Raw genomic sequence first — 16770 nt, forward strand, 5'->3', positions numbered from 1 at the left:
CGATGTGCTGGAACTGTCGCCAGGCAGGACACATGTGGAGGAGTGTGACCAGAAAAAAGTGTACTTTTGCCATGTGTGTGGACACACGGGTACGACCGCGTTCCAGTGCCCAAATGGACATCCACTCCGAACTCGGTCGGATGAGGAGGAAAAAAACGAGTAAATGGGATGGATCCAGGGAATCGATCTACCCCATCTGATACTCCGGAGATTCCCAACCGTCCGTTTTCTGTCTTCAACACTGCGCATCGAATTAACACGACCCCTCACCGTTGCCCACACCTCAAAGTTCGAGTTCTATCTGAGGAGATTGAAGCGCTAGCCGACACCGGTGCCAGTTTGTCGGTGATCAGCTCGCTGGGTTTGCTGAATAAGTTGGGCTTACAGATTCAACCTCTTCGCCTCCAGATTACGACAGCTGATGGTACGCCGTATCGATGTCTCGGTTACGTGAATCTTCCCTGTCCTACGAGTCTACCACCCACGTCCTTCCCACGATCGTCGTGCCTGAGATGAAGAAGGACCTAATTCTAGGCGTAGATTTCCTGAACAAGTTTGGATTCCGTCTGGTGGGTCCCCGTTTTTCCCCGGTTGGTGAAGAAACGGTCAATATGATCGAATTTCAGCGAGTTGAGGACTATTTTGGTGACACAAATGACAATATATGCTTTGAAATCCATCCTATCAGCCCAGCGGAATCTGCGAAAGACCTCGAGAGTTCAACCGATGACAGCTTGGAGATGCCAACCATCGAAGTACCGGAAAAACACATCTGCGAGCCTAGTGACCTGGTCACGGAACATGTCTTGTCGGATAGCCAGCGAGGAGCACTTTTTGAAGTAGTACAACAACTTCCGGCCACGCGAGACGGGAATCTAGGTCGAACTCCGATCATGTCCCATTCGATCGACCTTCTCCCGGGCGCAAAGCCGAAGAAGGTTCCTCCGTATCGTTGGTCTCCATCCGTAGAGGAAGTTATCGACGCGGAAATCGAGCGAATGAAGCGCCTCGGGGTCATAGAAGAGTGCCCTACGGCGGTCGACTTTTAAATCCGTTGTTGCCGATTAAGAAGGCCAGTGGAAAGTGGAGAATCTGTCTTGACTCTAGGCGGTTAAATCAATGCACCAAAAGGACGATTTTCCCTTTCCTAATATGATGGGAATTCTTCAGCGCATCCAGAAGTCGAAGTATTTTTCCGTCATTGATCTGTCGGAGTCGTACTACCAGGTTCCACTCGACGAGGCCGCGAAAGACAAAACGGCGTTCCGCACGAACAAAGGTCTGTTCCGATTTGTTGTCATGCCGTTCGGGTTGACCAATGCTCCGGCGACCATGGCGAGACTGATGACGAAAGTCATAGGACACGACCTGGCACCCTGGGTGTATGTGTACCTCGATGACATCATTATCCTGTCGAACACCTTCGAGGACCACCTGGACCGGATCCGGATTGTCGCTGATCGTCTTCAGAAGGCGGGTCTCACCATCAACCTGTCAAAAGTAAATTTTGTCAGACGAGTATTCGATACTTGGGTTACGTGCTGAGTGAGGACGGACTGTCCATGGACGTTAGCAAAATCCAGCCCGTTTTAGACTATCCTACGCCTAAAACAGTGAAGGACATCCGACGCCTTCTCGGACTCGCCGGGTTTTACCAGAAATTTATCCAAAATTATTCTGAAATTACGACCCCATCAGCAACCTCCTCAAGAAGAATCGAAATAAGTTTAGCTGGACCGAAGAAGCGGAAGTGGCCCTGTCCAAACTGAAGACTGCGCTGGTGACCGCCCCGATACTGGCTAATCCAGACTTTAATTTGCCGTTTATCGTCGAGACCGATAGTTCGGACCTGGCGATTGGTGCGGTCCTTGTGCAGATGCACCAAGGAGAGCGGAAGTGTATTGCTTATTTTTCTAAGAAACTGTCCAGTACTCAGCGCCGGTACAGTGCCACTGAGCGAGAGTGCCTGGCTGTCCTGCTGAGTATCGAGAATTTTAAGCATTTCATCGAAGGTTCCCGTTTTGTAGTGCAGACCGACGCCATGAGTCTCACGTTCCTCAAATCGATGTCCATCGAATCCAAATCGCCGAGAATCGCTCGCTGGGCTCTCAAGCTCTCAAAGTACGAGCTTGACCTGCAATACAAAAAAGGCAGCGAAAACATTCCCGCCGACGCCCTGTCCCGGTCCATCAATCAGGTCAAGGTGGACCTCCCCGACCCGTACATCACTCAACTCATGAACCAGGTGGAAAAGTTTCCTGAGCGATTTCCCGATTTTAAAATCGCAGGTGGAAAACTCTACAAATTCATCTCGAATAGCACGGGTCTGGAAGATCTTGGTTTTCGCTGGAAGTTCGTCGTTCCGTTGGCTGAAAGAAGGTCTATCGTGAAAGAAATTCACGAAGCGGCCCATTTAGGACCTCTGAAAACGCTGGCCAAAGTCCGCGAACGCTTTTATTGGCCACGAATGGCCACGGAAATTAAGCGCTTTTGTTGCAGCTGTTTGGTGTGCAAGGAGTCCAAAGTACCGAGTACTAATACTACGCCGGTCCACGGAAAACCCAAGCAGTGCAGTCGTCCGTGGGAAATGATTTCCATGGATTTCCTTGGGCCCTACCCCAGGTCAAAGAAAGGGAACCTGTGGATCCTGGTGGTGTGTGACTTTTCTCGAAGTTCGTGATGGTTCAATGTCTGCGTTCAGCGACTGCTCCTGCGGTGTGCCAGTTTGTTGAAAACTTTGTTTTCAATTTGTTTGGCGTTCCAGAAGTGTGTATTACCGACAACGCGCAAGTCTTCAAGTCCGATCTTTTCCTCAAGCTGCTCAAGCGGTACGAGGTTACCCATTGGCCGTTAGCTGTCTACCACCCTGGTCCAAACCCGACGGAACGGGTAAATCGAGTTATTGTAACCGCGATTCGGTGTGCCCTAAACCAAAAAGCGGATCATCGTGATTGGGACGATTCGGTACATCTAATCGCCAGGGCGATTCGCACGCACGTTCATGATAGCACGGGATTCACGCCGTATTTCGTCAATTTTGGCCGCAACATGGTGAGTTCCGGGGCTGAGTACGAACACCTAAGGAAGTGGACGATAATTTGGCGCAGGACCCGGTCAAGCTCAACGAAGAAATGAAGAGTCTGCACAAGCTGGTCAGGAGAACTTGCTGAAAGCCTACCGGAAGTATTCCGCGCCGTACAACCTCCGAGTTAATCGGAAACATCAGTTCCAGGAGGGCGATGTCGTCTACAAGAAGAACGTCCTGCTGTCTGATAAATCACGAGATTTTGTTGGAAAGTTTGGAGCAAAGTACACGAAGGTTCGAGTTCGACAAGTTTTGGGAACGAACTGTTATGTTCTGGAAGATTTCGAGGGTAAAAGGATACCTGGAAGCTACCACGGTTCGTTCCTTAAGCGAGCATAAACAACGAGATCCATTAGCTATGTCAGGTGCAGCGAGAGCTGCGCAACAACCACTGCTGATTAAGCACCACAAACACTCATTGAGTACACCAAAACGATGTTCGAGATGTCATTAACCTGTTTCCTCACATCAATTTAGTTAGAGAAGTTGTTTTGATTCCATTGTTTAGATTTTAATCGCGATATTCGATTCACTTGGCGTTTCCGTGCATCCATTCAATCATATTTCTCAACATTTTCGTATAAAAGTTCATCTCATCGCTCCATCGTTACGTTAAAACTTCATAATTAGCGAAAATAGACCAACTTTGTTAGAAAACCACATTTTCTTACCTTCAGTGAGATTTTGATTCATTTGTTTTGTTTGACAGAAATGACAGTTCACGGCCGAGATCGAACTCGCAGGGTCGAAGTTAGGTGACGTTAGAAATGAAACGTCTGATGCGATATTTGTTTCCAAAATATTCTGAGGGATGATTCGGTGTGAAATATTTCTGAACGCGTTTCGGTACGTTTGCGTTAGGCTTAGCAAAACATATTTTTCAATAGTTATTGAAGTTAATTGGTTTTTAATAAGTTTTCTCAGATCTTTCTGAGGTTTGTTGGATATTTGGTACATGGAAATTTGTCAGATATCTCTGACGTCATTCGGTTTAGTTAAGGTTAAGATTTGACTGCGAGTATGATTGTGTAGAGACCCAGATGAATAGGAATGATAATTAGAGTTGGAACAGAATATTTGGATTCAATGGATTTTTTTTAATATTAGAGCAGTCTTGGGAATCGGCAATTAAAACTGCATTTTTATGAAGATTACTTTGAACATATTCAGATGGCAACTTTTTAATGATTTCTTCACCTTGAACAATAAAAATTTTGAAATTTCTGATTTCAAAATTTTTATTAAATTAGTATTGGCGAGAATGTAATGCCAAATTGTGACCCTACCTTCTTTAACAATAACTCTTTTACTTTTCTTGAAAAAGTTTCCCTCATTAGAGCGCCATCTCTTGGTGGGAGGTAGGGAGATTACTGAAAAGCTTCGCGTGAGATCTCTACTATACGTTCCACGAGATCTCATTTAACTGTCGAGTGACCTACCAAATTTGCCTAAAGAAATAAAGAAATACGATTTAAAAGGAAACGGGAGCGGGACTCGACCTTTATAAAAGAGCCCGAAAAAACTCCTCACAAAGGCCCCGTTTTCCCTGATGCCAGAATGAGATGGAACTAGCCTCCAATTTGCTCCATTTCTGTGTGAGAGCGATCTTGTCGAGGCCTTTAGATCCTCGCGGGACTTTTCTATCTTTTCACGTGAAGACCGTCAACCAGTAAAGTTGCTAGACCGACCTCTGTGGCACTAAGTTAGTTTATAGTGTCATTAGCCAAGGATTGACTAGGGCAAACCCGGTAGAAAAGCCTACCGAAGCTTAAAACCTGTTACAAAACCGTAAGATTGTGAATTCCTGGTGTAAATGTTAAGAAAACTTAGAATGTTTGCTCTTTAGGCCCATTAGTTAATCTCCGGCATCTCCTCTGACCTTCGCGGGTGTGTTCTTTGCGACTTTCCGAAGGTAAGAAGCCCTGGCGGCATCAATTGTGAAGATTTTGCGACTAAAACGTGTGAATTAACGTTGGACAGGTGAATTTGCCCACCTCCCAGCGTGGGTGCGAGTTGGGGCACGACCGATTGCCAGCTGAACATCACGATTGGCCCGTTCGCGGACGAGCATTGCCGGTGAGGCACGCGGATTGGCCTCGTGGAGGAGATTTGGCCCATTTGAGCACCGCAACGCAACCTAGGACGCTCAAATTGTAGGCCCGGTCGGCCATCTTGCGAATATTGTTGTCCAATTGTCGTTTGGAGGCAACAAAACCATCGAAACACGTGCTCGCCATCGTACAAAAGTGTGAACACGCGGTGATTTCGAGTGCTTGACGACCACTGACTGCGAGCGACCAGCCGATACGCTCATTTTCCGGCTTTGCAACCCCTTCCGGTCGCTCAGTGGAAATTAGAAACTTTTCACGTGAAATTCTACTCCTCAAACGTCTGAGGACTGCGGGTGGACTACCCGTCGGGAGTAACCGGTGCTGTCGCAGCGGAGACCAGGAGCTGGGTCGCGCGCGGAAACGTCGCACGCTCGAGGAAGCGTACTGCCATCTGGTAGTTAAAATCGGAAACCGGTTTGCGCAGCGCGTGCACACGCGCGTGCCTACCTGTGCCATACCTGGCGCGGGGCATCGCGATCGAGATTGCCGTTGGAGATTGCCGTCGGAGTGTTCCGGTCCCTTCGCCCAAGGATTAAGGTCAGATCTGAAAAGTTATTTTTTTTACCCTGAGCTCAAACAAACTTGTTAGTTGGTAAGATTAGGCGTGACGTCACAACCCATATTGTTAAGCTAAAACGCAATATAAGCCTAAATGCTGGTCCGTCAAACCATCCAGCGTGTTTGGTAACTGAATTGGGTGGCCGATTTGCGTGGACAACGTGGGTTAAGCGGGTCAAATACATGAATTATCGCACACAAATTTGAGTTTAGTTTCTGATTATTTCTGGTATTATTACGTTAACATCTAGTGCAAATTAATTGGTCCCTCGGGAGGTATCTGTGTTCTGGTGTTTGAGCCTCTATTAACCCGCCCTTAGAGTCTTTGCCGGGTCTCTAAAAACAGCTTCAGCAGTCTCTCGATCCCCGGGAGTGGCGCGACACCTTCGGTGTCAAAACTGTTGATAGTCGAGGAACAAAACAATCCGTTACAAAAATATTAATAACATTTATTTTTTTTTCTTCTGCCTGCATAGCTCTTGGAAAATACCTAATTAAAAAATTTAAGTATTGAAATATCATAATATCATAATATTAAAATATTAAAATATTAAAATATTAAAATTTTAAAATATTAAAATATTAAAATATCAAAATATTAAAATATTAAAATATTAAAATATTAAAATATTAAAATATTAAAATATTAAAATATTAAAATATTAAAATATTAAAATATTAAAATATTAAAATATTAAAATATTAAAATATTAAAATATTAAAATATTAAAATATTAAAATATTAAAATATTAAAATATTAAAATATCAAAATATTAAAATATTAAAATATTAAAATATTAAAATATTAAAATATTAAAATATTAAAATATTAAAATATTAAAATATTAAAATATTAAAATATTAAAATATTAAAATATTAAAATATTAAAATATTAAAATATTAAAATATTAAAATATTAAAATATTAAAATATTAATATATTAAAATATTAAAATATTAAAATATTAAAATATTAAAATATTAAAATATTAAAATATTAAAATATTAAAATATTAAAATATTAAAATATTAAAATATTAAAATATTATAATATTAAAATATTAAAATATTAAAATATTAAAATATTAAAATATCAAAATATTAAAATATTAAAATATTAAAATATTGAAATATTAAAATATTAAAATATTGAAATATTAAAATATTAAAATATTAAAATATTAAAATATTAAAATATTAAAATATTAAAATATTAAAATATTAAAATTTTAAAATATTAAAATATTAAAATATCAAAATATTAAAATATTAAAATATTAAAATATTAAAATATTAAAATATTAAAAATATTAAAATATTAAAATATTAAAATATTTAAATATTAAAATATTAAAATATTAAAATATTAAAATATTAAAATATTAAAATATTAAAATATTAAAATATTAAAATATTAAAATATTAAAATATTAAAATATTAAAATATTAAAATATTAAAATATTAAAATATTAAAATATTAAAATATTAAAATATTAAAATATTAAAATATTAAAATATTAAAATATTAAAATATAAAATATTAAAATATTAAAATATTAAAATATTAAAATATTAAAATATTAAAATATTAAAATATTAAAATATTAAAATATTAAAATATTAAAATATTAAAATATTAAAATATTAAAATATTAAAATATTAAAATATTAAAATATTAAAATATTAAAATATTAAAAAATTAAAATATTAAAATATTAAAATATTAAAATATTAAAATATTAAAATATTAAAATATTAAAATATTAAAATATTAAAATATTAAAATATTAAAATATTAAAATATTAAAATATTAAAATATTAAAATATTAAAATATAAAAATATTAAAATATTAAAATATTTAAATATTTAAATATTAAATATTTAAATATTTAAATATTTAAATATTAAAATATTAAAATATTAAAATATTAAAATATTAAAATATTAAAATATTAAAATATTAAAATATTAAAATATTAAAATATTAAAATATTAAAATATTAAAATATTAAAATATTAAAATATTAGAATATTAAAATATTAAAATATTAAAATATTAAAATATTAAAATATTAAAATATTAAAATATTAAAATATTAAAATATTTAAATATTTAAATATTAAAATATTAAAATATTAAAATATTTAAATATTTAAAAATTAAAATATTAAAATATTTAAATATTTAAATATTTAAATATTTAAATATTAAAATATTGAAATATTTAAATATTTAAATATTTAAATATTTAAATATTTAAATATTTAAATATATAAATATTTAAATATTTAAATATTTATATATTAAAATATTTAAATATTTAAATATTTAAATATTTAAATATTTAAATATTTAAATATTTAAATATTTTAATATTTTAATATTAAAATATTTAAATATTTAAATATTTAAATATTTAAATATTTAAATATTTAAATATTTAAATATTTAAATATTTAAATATTTAAATATTTAAATATTTAAATATTTAAATATTTAAATATTTAAATATTTAAATATTTAAATATGTATCTATATTTTTAATATTAGGCATATAATATTATTTAAAATATTTAAATATTTAAATATTAAAATATTAAAATATTAAAATATTAAAATATTAAAATATTAAAATATTAAAATATTAAAATATTAAAATATTAAAATATTAAAATATTAAAATATTAAAATATTAAAATATTAAAATATTAAAATATTAAAATATTAAAATATTAAAATATTAAAATATTAAAATATTAAAATATTAAAATATTAAAATATTAAAATATTAAAATATTAAAATATTAAAATATTAAAATATTAAAATATTGAAATATTAAAATATTAAAATATTAAAATATTAAAATATTAAAATATTAAAATATTAAAATATTAAAATATTAAAATATTAAAATATTAAAATATTAAAATATTAAAATATTAAAATATTAAAATTTTAAAATATTAAAATATTAAAATATCAAAATATTAAAATATTAAAATATTAAAATATTGAAATATTAAAATATTAAAATATTAAAATATTAAAATATTAAAATATTATAATATTAAAATATTAAAATATAAAAATATTAAAATATTAAAATATAAAAATATTAAAATATTAAAATATTAAAATATTAAAATATTAAAATATTAAAATATTAAAATATTAAAATATTAAAATATTAAAATATTAAAATATTAAAATATTAAAATATTAAAATATTAAAATATTAAAATATTAAAATATTAAAATATTAAAATATTAAAATATTAAAATATTAAAATATTAAAATATTAAAATATTAAAATATTAAAATATTAAAATACTAAAATATTTAACTATTACAAAATTAAAACATGAAAAAAAAAACAAATTTTAAATATATAGATAAATTTAATATTAAAAATATAGATACATTAAAAAATTTAAATATAATTTAAATTTTTATATTTGAGAGAGTTCGGCAGCCATGTTGGCATCGGTCGCGTTTTGTTTCGCCGGGAACTAGTTTGACGATTTTGCGTTGTTTTCGGGAGTTTTTGGGTCGAATAAGTAGTGGAACTTGAATATAGTTGTAAAGGCTACTAGGGAAAAGTGAAGTTTTTGTGAAGTTGGGTGATTTATGGTGTCTTAGAGCGATTCAATTTTGCCGTCCTGTGCAAAAAGTCATCGCTATTCGCCTTTTTTCTCTCCCAGACTGAAGGGAGAGAGAGTGAGTTAACGTGTGTTCGTGTTTTTGGTACAACGATGACGGCCACACGAGACGGACGTGTGAGTGAGAAGCTGATGACGTGACTGGTTGGTGTGTTGGTGTGCACAAATTCGCGGTGAGTTCGCTCCTTGTTGAGCTGCTGTGAGTTTACCACGCGAGAGATTGACAGTTCGACCGCCTTGGTCGACGTGTGTCACTCATTCTACCATCCACAGAATGCGCAACGGCACTCACGGCACTCACGGCACTCACAGATGACAGTGCGCGGGGTACAGGGACAGCGCAATTTTGTATCTAATAATATTTTTTTTTCTAGCATTTATAAAACGGAGGTTTATTGCTTGTGGTATAAGTCATTCCGGTTTATGTAAAAATGAGCTCGAAATAGCGCAAATTTAGAAATTGAAATGAGACCAAACAAAAATTAATTTTCGAACAAGTTGCAACTTTGATTCAGACTTTCCACAGCCGGCTGTCTAAGACTGAATCGATTTTTAAATAATCATAAATTTTCATAACTGCTGCATATTACACTAGTCGATTACCACGGGTGCCGAAGCTGGAAACTTCATGAGGACTTTCCATTATTTTGTTTTTTTTTTTTAATAATTTTAAATATGCTGATTAATCCCATTACAAAAAAAGTTTTAATATTAACTAAGTATGTTTTTTCAATCGGTCGTTTTAATTCAACTTCTAACTCTTACATTCCAATAAAACAAATATATAAATAATAAATGTTCACTCCGCATCGCTGTAAGAGTTTAAAATCACAAGTTCAATTAAGCGTTAAATCATTTATAACCTCGAATTTCGCTAAAACACATAATTATTTAAAGAAAAATATATTTTTTGTACTCTTACAGTCGGTAGCATGAGTTTAATAGCTGACTTGTTAAAACTGTGTTTAATCAGCATTGCTTTCACCAGAGAAAATTGTTGGTTTAGTAATACTACAGTCGATTTAATCATGCACGGCTTCGTCGCGTTGTTTCTGCCGTGGTTTAAAATATGAAACATATAAATCATGCATCTTTTACGCTATACAGTCAAAAGTATACGTTAAATAATAAAAAAACTAACTCTACTTGATTCGCCCGCAATACCTTTCGGGGTATATCCTAGGGTTCTACCTCTCCTACTAACATTGAGTCCAAAACCTCCCTACAAACATCTATACCACTAAGGTGACGTAGGGGTCCCTGCGCACTTTAGATAGGTGTTTACTAACATTCCTTCATTTCCCCGAGGATAGCTTGGACCCGGCGTGGACCCCCTTATGCCCTGGGCTGTATTACACACTCATCAAAAGATGAAGACATGGTATCTCCCGTGTTGGAGTATTGTTCCGGATGAGGGTCTAACACAACCAGACCAAACAGTGGGATAAGCGTTGTGGAGCCTTCCGGTGGTGGGGCGTCCTCCAAATGCTAATGCTAATGCTAATTTAAATTTTTATATTTATTTTTAGGTGAGAACATTTATGAAATAGTTGTGTTTGATGTAAATAAAAATATTAATATCATATAAACCATTGTTTTCTTCTGCCTGCATATCTCTTGGATAATACCTAATTTGATCTTTGATTATTCTTAAGTATAAGTAATTTTCGATCCATCGCTTTTCTAGAAAATACCTCAAATTTAGGTATTTATGCCTAGAAATAAGGAATAATCATGGTCCGCCATCTTTGATTATACCTAAATATTAGTAATTTTGGATCCCTCACTTTTTCTGAAAATACCTCAAATTTAGGTATTTATACCTAAAAATTAGGAATGATAATGGTCCGCCATCTTGGATTATACCTAAATATTAGTAATGTTGGTTCCCTCACTTTTCCAGAAAATACCTCAAATTTAGGTATTTATGCCTAGAAATAAGGAATAATCATGGTCCGCCATCTTGGATTATACCGAAATATTAGTAATTTTGTATCCTTCACTTTTTCTGAAAATACCTCAAATTTAGATATTTATTCCTAAAAATTAGGAATAATCATTGTCCGCCATCTTGAATTATACCTGAATATCAGTAATTTTGGATCCCTCACTTTTCCAGAAAATACCTCAAATTTAGGTTTTTATTACTAAAAATTAGGAATAATCATGGTCCGCCATCTTGGATTATACCTGAATATCAGTGATTTTGGATCCCTCACTTTTCCAGAAAAAACCTCAAATTCAGGTATTTATACCTAGAAATAAGGAATAATCATGGTCCGCAATCTTGGATTATACCTAAATATTAGTAATTTTGGATCCCTCACTTTTTCTGAAAATACCTCAAATTTAGGTATTTATTCCTAAAAATTAGGAATAATAATGGTCCGCCATCTTGGATTATACCTAAATATTAGTAATGTTGGTTCCCTCACTTTTCCAGAAAATACCTAAAATTAAGGTATTTTGGTTCTACAATTATACCTAAAATATAGGAATTCTCGTACTAAAACGCTATTAGTAATTTTATTACTAATAGCCGATTAGTAATAAAATACCTTATTGCAGTCAGGTTCGATTATACCTAAAAATTAGGAATTTATACCTAATGTCCGTTTTGCGTGCATGCCACGCCAACGCACAGTGGATCCAGGTGTGACAAAAATTAAAAAATGAAAGTTAAATTACACTAGTGTTAGTATTTTTCTATTTTTTCTCATACCTTCAAAAACACTTTCCCAAATTTTGAGCAAGATTGGATGGAATTTGAATTTTTGGCGGCTTTGAGAGTGCACACGCAAAACGGACATTAGGTATAAATTCCTAATTTTTAGGTATAATCGAACCTGACTGCAATAAGGTATTTTATTACTAATCGGCTATTAGTAATAAAATTACTAATAGCGTTTTAGTACGAGAATTCCTATATTTTAGGTATAATTGTAGAACCAAAATACCTTAATTTTAGGTATTTTCTGGAAAAGTGAGGGAACCAACATTACTAATATGTAGGTATAATCCAAGATGGCGGACCATTATCATTCCTAATTTTTAGGTATAAATACCTAAATTTGAGGTATTTTCAGAAAAATTCAGGGATCCAAAATTACTAATATTTAGGTATAATCCAAGATGCCGGACCATGATTATTCCTTATTTCTAGGCATAAATACCTAAATTTGAGGTATTTTCTGGAAAAGTGAGGGATCCAAAATTACTAATATTTAGGTATAATCCAAGATGGCGGACCATGATTATTCCTTATTTCTAGGTATAAATACCTAAATTTGAGGTATTTTCTGGAAAAGTGAGGGATCCAAAATTACTAATATTTAGGTATAATCCAAGATGGTGGACCATTATTATTCCTAATTTTTAGGAATAAAAACCTAAATTTGAGGTATTTTCTGGAAAAGTGAGGGATCCAAAATTACTGATATTCAGGTATAATCCAAGATGGCGGACCATTATTATTCCTAGTTTTTAGGAATAAAAACCTAAATTTGAGGTATTTTCTGGAAAAGTGAGGGATCCAAAATTACTGATATTCAGGGATAATCCAAGATGGCGGACCATAATTATTCCTAATTTTTAGGAATAAATATCTAAATTTGAGGTATTTTCAGAAAAATTGACCGATACAAAATTACTAATATTTCGGTATAATCCAAGATGGCGGACCATGATTATTCCTTATTTCTAGGCATAAATACCTAAATTTGAGGTATTTTCTGGAAAAATGAGGGATCCAAAATTACTAATATTTAGGTATAATCCAAGATGGCGGACCATTATCATTCCTAATTTTTAGGTATAAATACCTAAATTTGAGGTATTTTCAGAAAAAGTGAGGGATCCAAAATTACTAATATTTAGGTATAATCAAAGATGGCGGACCATGATTATTCCTTGTTTCTAGGCATAAATACCTTAATTTGAGGTATTTTCTAGAAAAGTGAGGGATCGAAAATTACTTATACTTAAGAATAATCAAAGATCAAATTAGGTATTATCCAAGAGATATGCAGGCAGAAGAAAACAATGGTTTATATGATATTAATATTTTTATTTACATCAAACACAACTATTTCGTAAATGTTCTCACCTAAAAATCAATTTAAAAATTAAAATTATATTTTAATTTTTTAATGTATCTATATTTTTAATATTAAATTTATCTATATTTTTAATATTAAATTTATCTATATATTTATTTTGTTTTTTTTTATGTTTTAATTTTGTAATAGTTAAATATTTTAGTATTTTAATATTTTAATATTTTAATGTTTTAATATTTTAATATTTTAATATTTTAATATTTTAATATTTTAATATTTTAATATTTTAATATTTTAATATTTTAATATTTTAATATTTTAATATTTTAATATTTTAATATTTTAATATTTTAATATTTTAATATTTTAATATTTTAATATTTTAATATTTTAATATTTTAATATTTTAATATTTTAATATTTTAATATTTTAATATTTTAATATTTTAATATTTTAATATTTTAATATTTTAATATTTTAATATTTTAATATTTTAATATTTTAAAATTTTAATATTTTAATATTTTAATATTTTAATATTTTAATATTTTAATATTTTAATATTTTAATATTTTAATATTTTAATATTTTAATATTTTAATATTTTAATATTTTAATATTTTAATATTTTAATATTTTAATATTTTAATATTTTAATATTTTAATATTTTAATATTTTAATATTTTAATATATTAATATATTAATATTTTATTATTTTATTATTTCAACATCATGATATTTCAATATTTTAATTTTTAAATTAGGTATTTTCCAAGAGCTATGCAGGCAGAAGAAAAAAAAATAAAATGTTATTAATATTTTTATTTACATAAAACAACTTTTTCATAAATGTACTTACCCAAAATAAATATTTAATGATTTGAATATTTTAACATTATAATTTTGTATAATATTATATAATATGTTAGTTCTTTAATATTTTAATATTTATTTATTTTAAATATCTTTTGATTTTTTTTTTGATTTTAATATTTTTACAACTTCAACATTTTAATCTTTAAATATTTGGAAATGTAGAATATAAGATTTTTTGAAGTTTTATAATGTTTGGAATAAGAGATTTTTAAAATTTTCTCTCTCCCCTCTCTTTCTATTTTCTCGCTCTTCTTGTTACCTGCTACCTCTTTCTTTCCTCCCTCTCAATTTAACTTTTTCTCTTTCTCTCCTATCCTCTCTCCCTTTTTTTCTCTCCCATATTTTCTCACCTCTCTCTTTCCAACTTTCTCTCTCCCTCTCCTACTCTCTCTCCCTCTCCTACTATCTCTCTCCCTCTCCTACTATCTCTCCCTCTCCTACTTTCTCTCCATCTCCACTCTCTCTCCAACTTTATCTCTTATCTCTCTCTTTCTTCATCTTTGCCCCTCTCACTCCCACTTTCTCTCTCTCTTACTTTCTATCTCTCTCTTCCTCTACCCTCTCCCTATCTCTCTCCCACATTTTCTTTCGCTCTTCCCTTCCAGCCTTCTCTCACAAACTCCCCCTTTCTCTCCCTTTTCTACTTTCTCTCTCCCTTTCTCATTTTCGCTCTCTTTCACTCCCTCTTCTCTCCCACTTTTTCTCTTCTCCCTCCAACTTTCTCTTTCTTAACAAGAGATTTTTAAAATTTTCTCTCTCCCCTCTCTTTCTATTTTCTCGCTCTTCTTGTTGCCTGCTACCTCTTTCTTTCCTCCCTCTCAATTCAAATTTTTCTCTTTCTCTCCTACCCTCTCTCCTTTTTTTTTCTCTCCCATATTTTCTCACCTCTCTCTTTCCAACTTTCTCTCTACCTCTCCTACTCTCTCTCTCCCTCTCCTACTATCTCTCCCTCTCCTACTTTCTCTCCATCTCCTACTCTCTCTCCAACTTTATCTCTTATCTCTCTCTTTCTTCATCTTTGCCCCACTCACTCCCACTTTCTCTCTCTCTTACTTTCTATCTCTCTCTTCCTCTACCCTCTCCCTATCTCTCTCCCACATTTTCTTTCGCTCTTCCCTTCCAGCCTTCTCTCACAAACTCCCCCTTTCTCTTCCTTTTCTACTTTCTCTCTCCCTTTCTCATTTTCGCTCTCTTTCACTCCCTCTTCTCTCCCACTTTTTCTCTTCTCCCTCCCACTTTCTCTTTCTTTCTCTTCCTCTACCCCCACCCTCTCACTTTGAGTCTCTCATACACACACGAGCACACACACACACACACACACACACACACACACACACACACACACACACACACACACACACACACACACACACACACACACACACACACACACACACACACACACACACACACACACACACACACACACACACACACACACACACACACACACACACACACACACACACACACACCCGCAACGTCCAACCAAATCACAAAATGATAAAAATTGGTTCGTCAAACTCAAACTCAATACAATTTTTCATTCACACAATCGCCACGGTCGCACAATCCCCACGGTTGGGGTCCGTTTATACTTCCCCTTTCCAGCTCTTCCGCAAATATCCGTCCTCCAGAGCACGAGAGGGAAGAGGCGGCTTTTTTAATTCCGCCGGGAGTTGAAGGTTCCTTCCTCCTACTCTTCCTCTTCCACAAGCACGCGAGTCACACTTCCTCTAATAAGTATGCTCCGGGTTCCGTTCTCCGTGCAGAACCGGAGAACCTCTTTTCTTCCTGCACAAAACTTACCTTGCCAAAGTTCCTAAGTTTTCAGCAGCACTGCGGAACACCAACTCACAGCCACGAAATTATTTTGTTTTGACTTGTCAAAACGTGAATCGCAATTTTTGAACTAAAAAAAAATACTAAAATTCAGGAATTTTTAAGAAGTACTTCAGTGTTCTAAAAAAATCCTTAATTTTAGGAAGAAAAAAATACTAATTTTTAGGTATAATTTGACAAGCTAGAACATAAGTTCAAAAAATACTAAAAATTAGGAATTTATACCTAATGTCCGTTTTGCGTGCAGACATTTTTGTTATTTCTAGTAGCTGATACTTCAAAATTCGCAAAAAATATTTTTTCTTAAAACTTGCATAACTCAGCCAATTTTAAACCAAATTTGATTCTTTTGACTGCATTTGAAAGATATTTAAAAGTTGTTAATTTTACTGTTCTTGGAATTTTGATTGAACCCTCCCCCCTTTTAAGCTATTCAAACGAAAGAAAGCATTACCTATTTTCAAGATTTTTCAATTTCAACTCTTCAGGAACAATTTTGTACGGGTGTGACCAAAGTCTCGTATGCAGTTTCTGTCATGAAATTTGATGTACTTTCAGACTGTGTATAGCA

At 32.3% G+C, this 16770-nt stretch overlaps 1 protein-coding gene and 1 long non-coding RNA gene across 2 annotated transcripts in view; one reads left to right on the plus strand and one right to left on the minus strand.

Annotated features, from left to right (window-relative positions):
* Positions 1-16770, minus strand: part of LOC6043753 (cartilage oligomeric matrix protein) — a 91990-nt gene that overhangs the window by 50633 nt on the left and 24587 nt on the right. The gene's annotated exons all lie outside the window — the stretch shown is intronic.
* On the plus strand, positions 4807-5412 carry LOC119767068. The gene is made up of 3 exons (XR_005277311.1): positions 4807-4873; positions 4932-4997; positions 5066-5412. It is a non-coding gene; the product is annotated as an uncharacterized LOC119767068 (long non-coding RNA).

This window comes from Culex quinquefasciatus, chromosome 2 (assembly GCF_015732765.1).
Source record: "Culex quinquefasciatus strain JHB chromosome 2, VPISU_Cqui_1.0_pri_paternal, whole genome shotgun sequence".
NCBI lineage: Eukaryota > Metazoa > Arthropoda > Insecta > Diptera > Culicidae > Culex > Culex quinquefasciatus.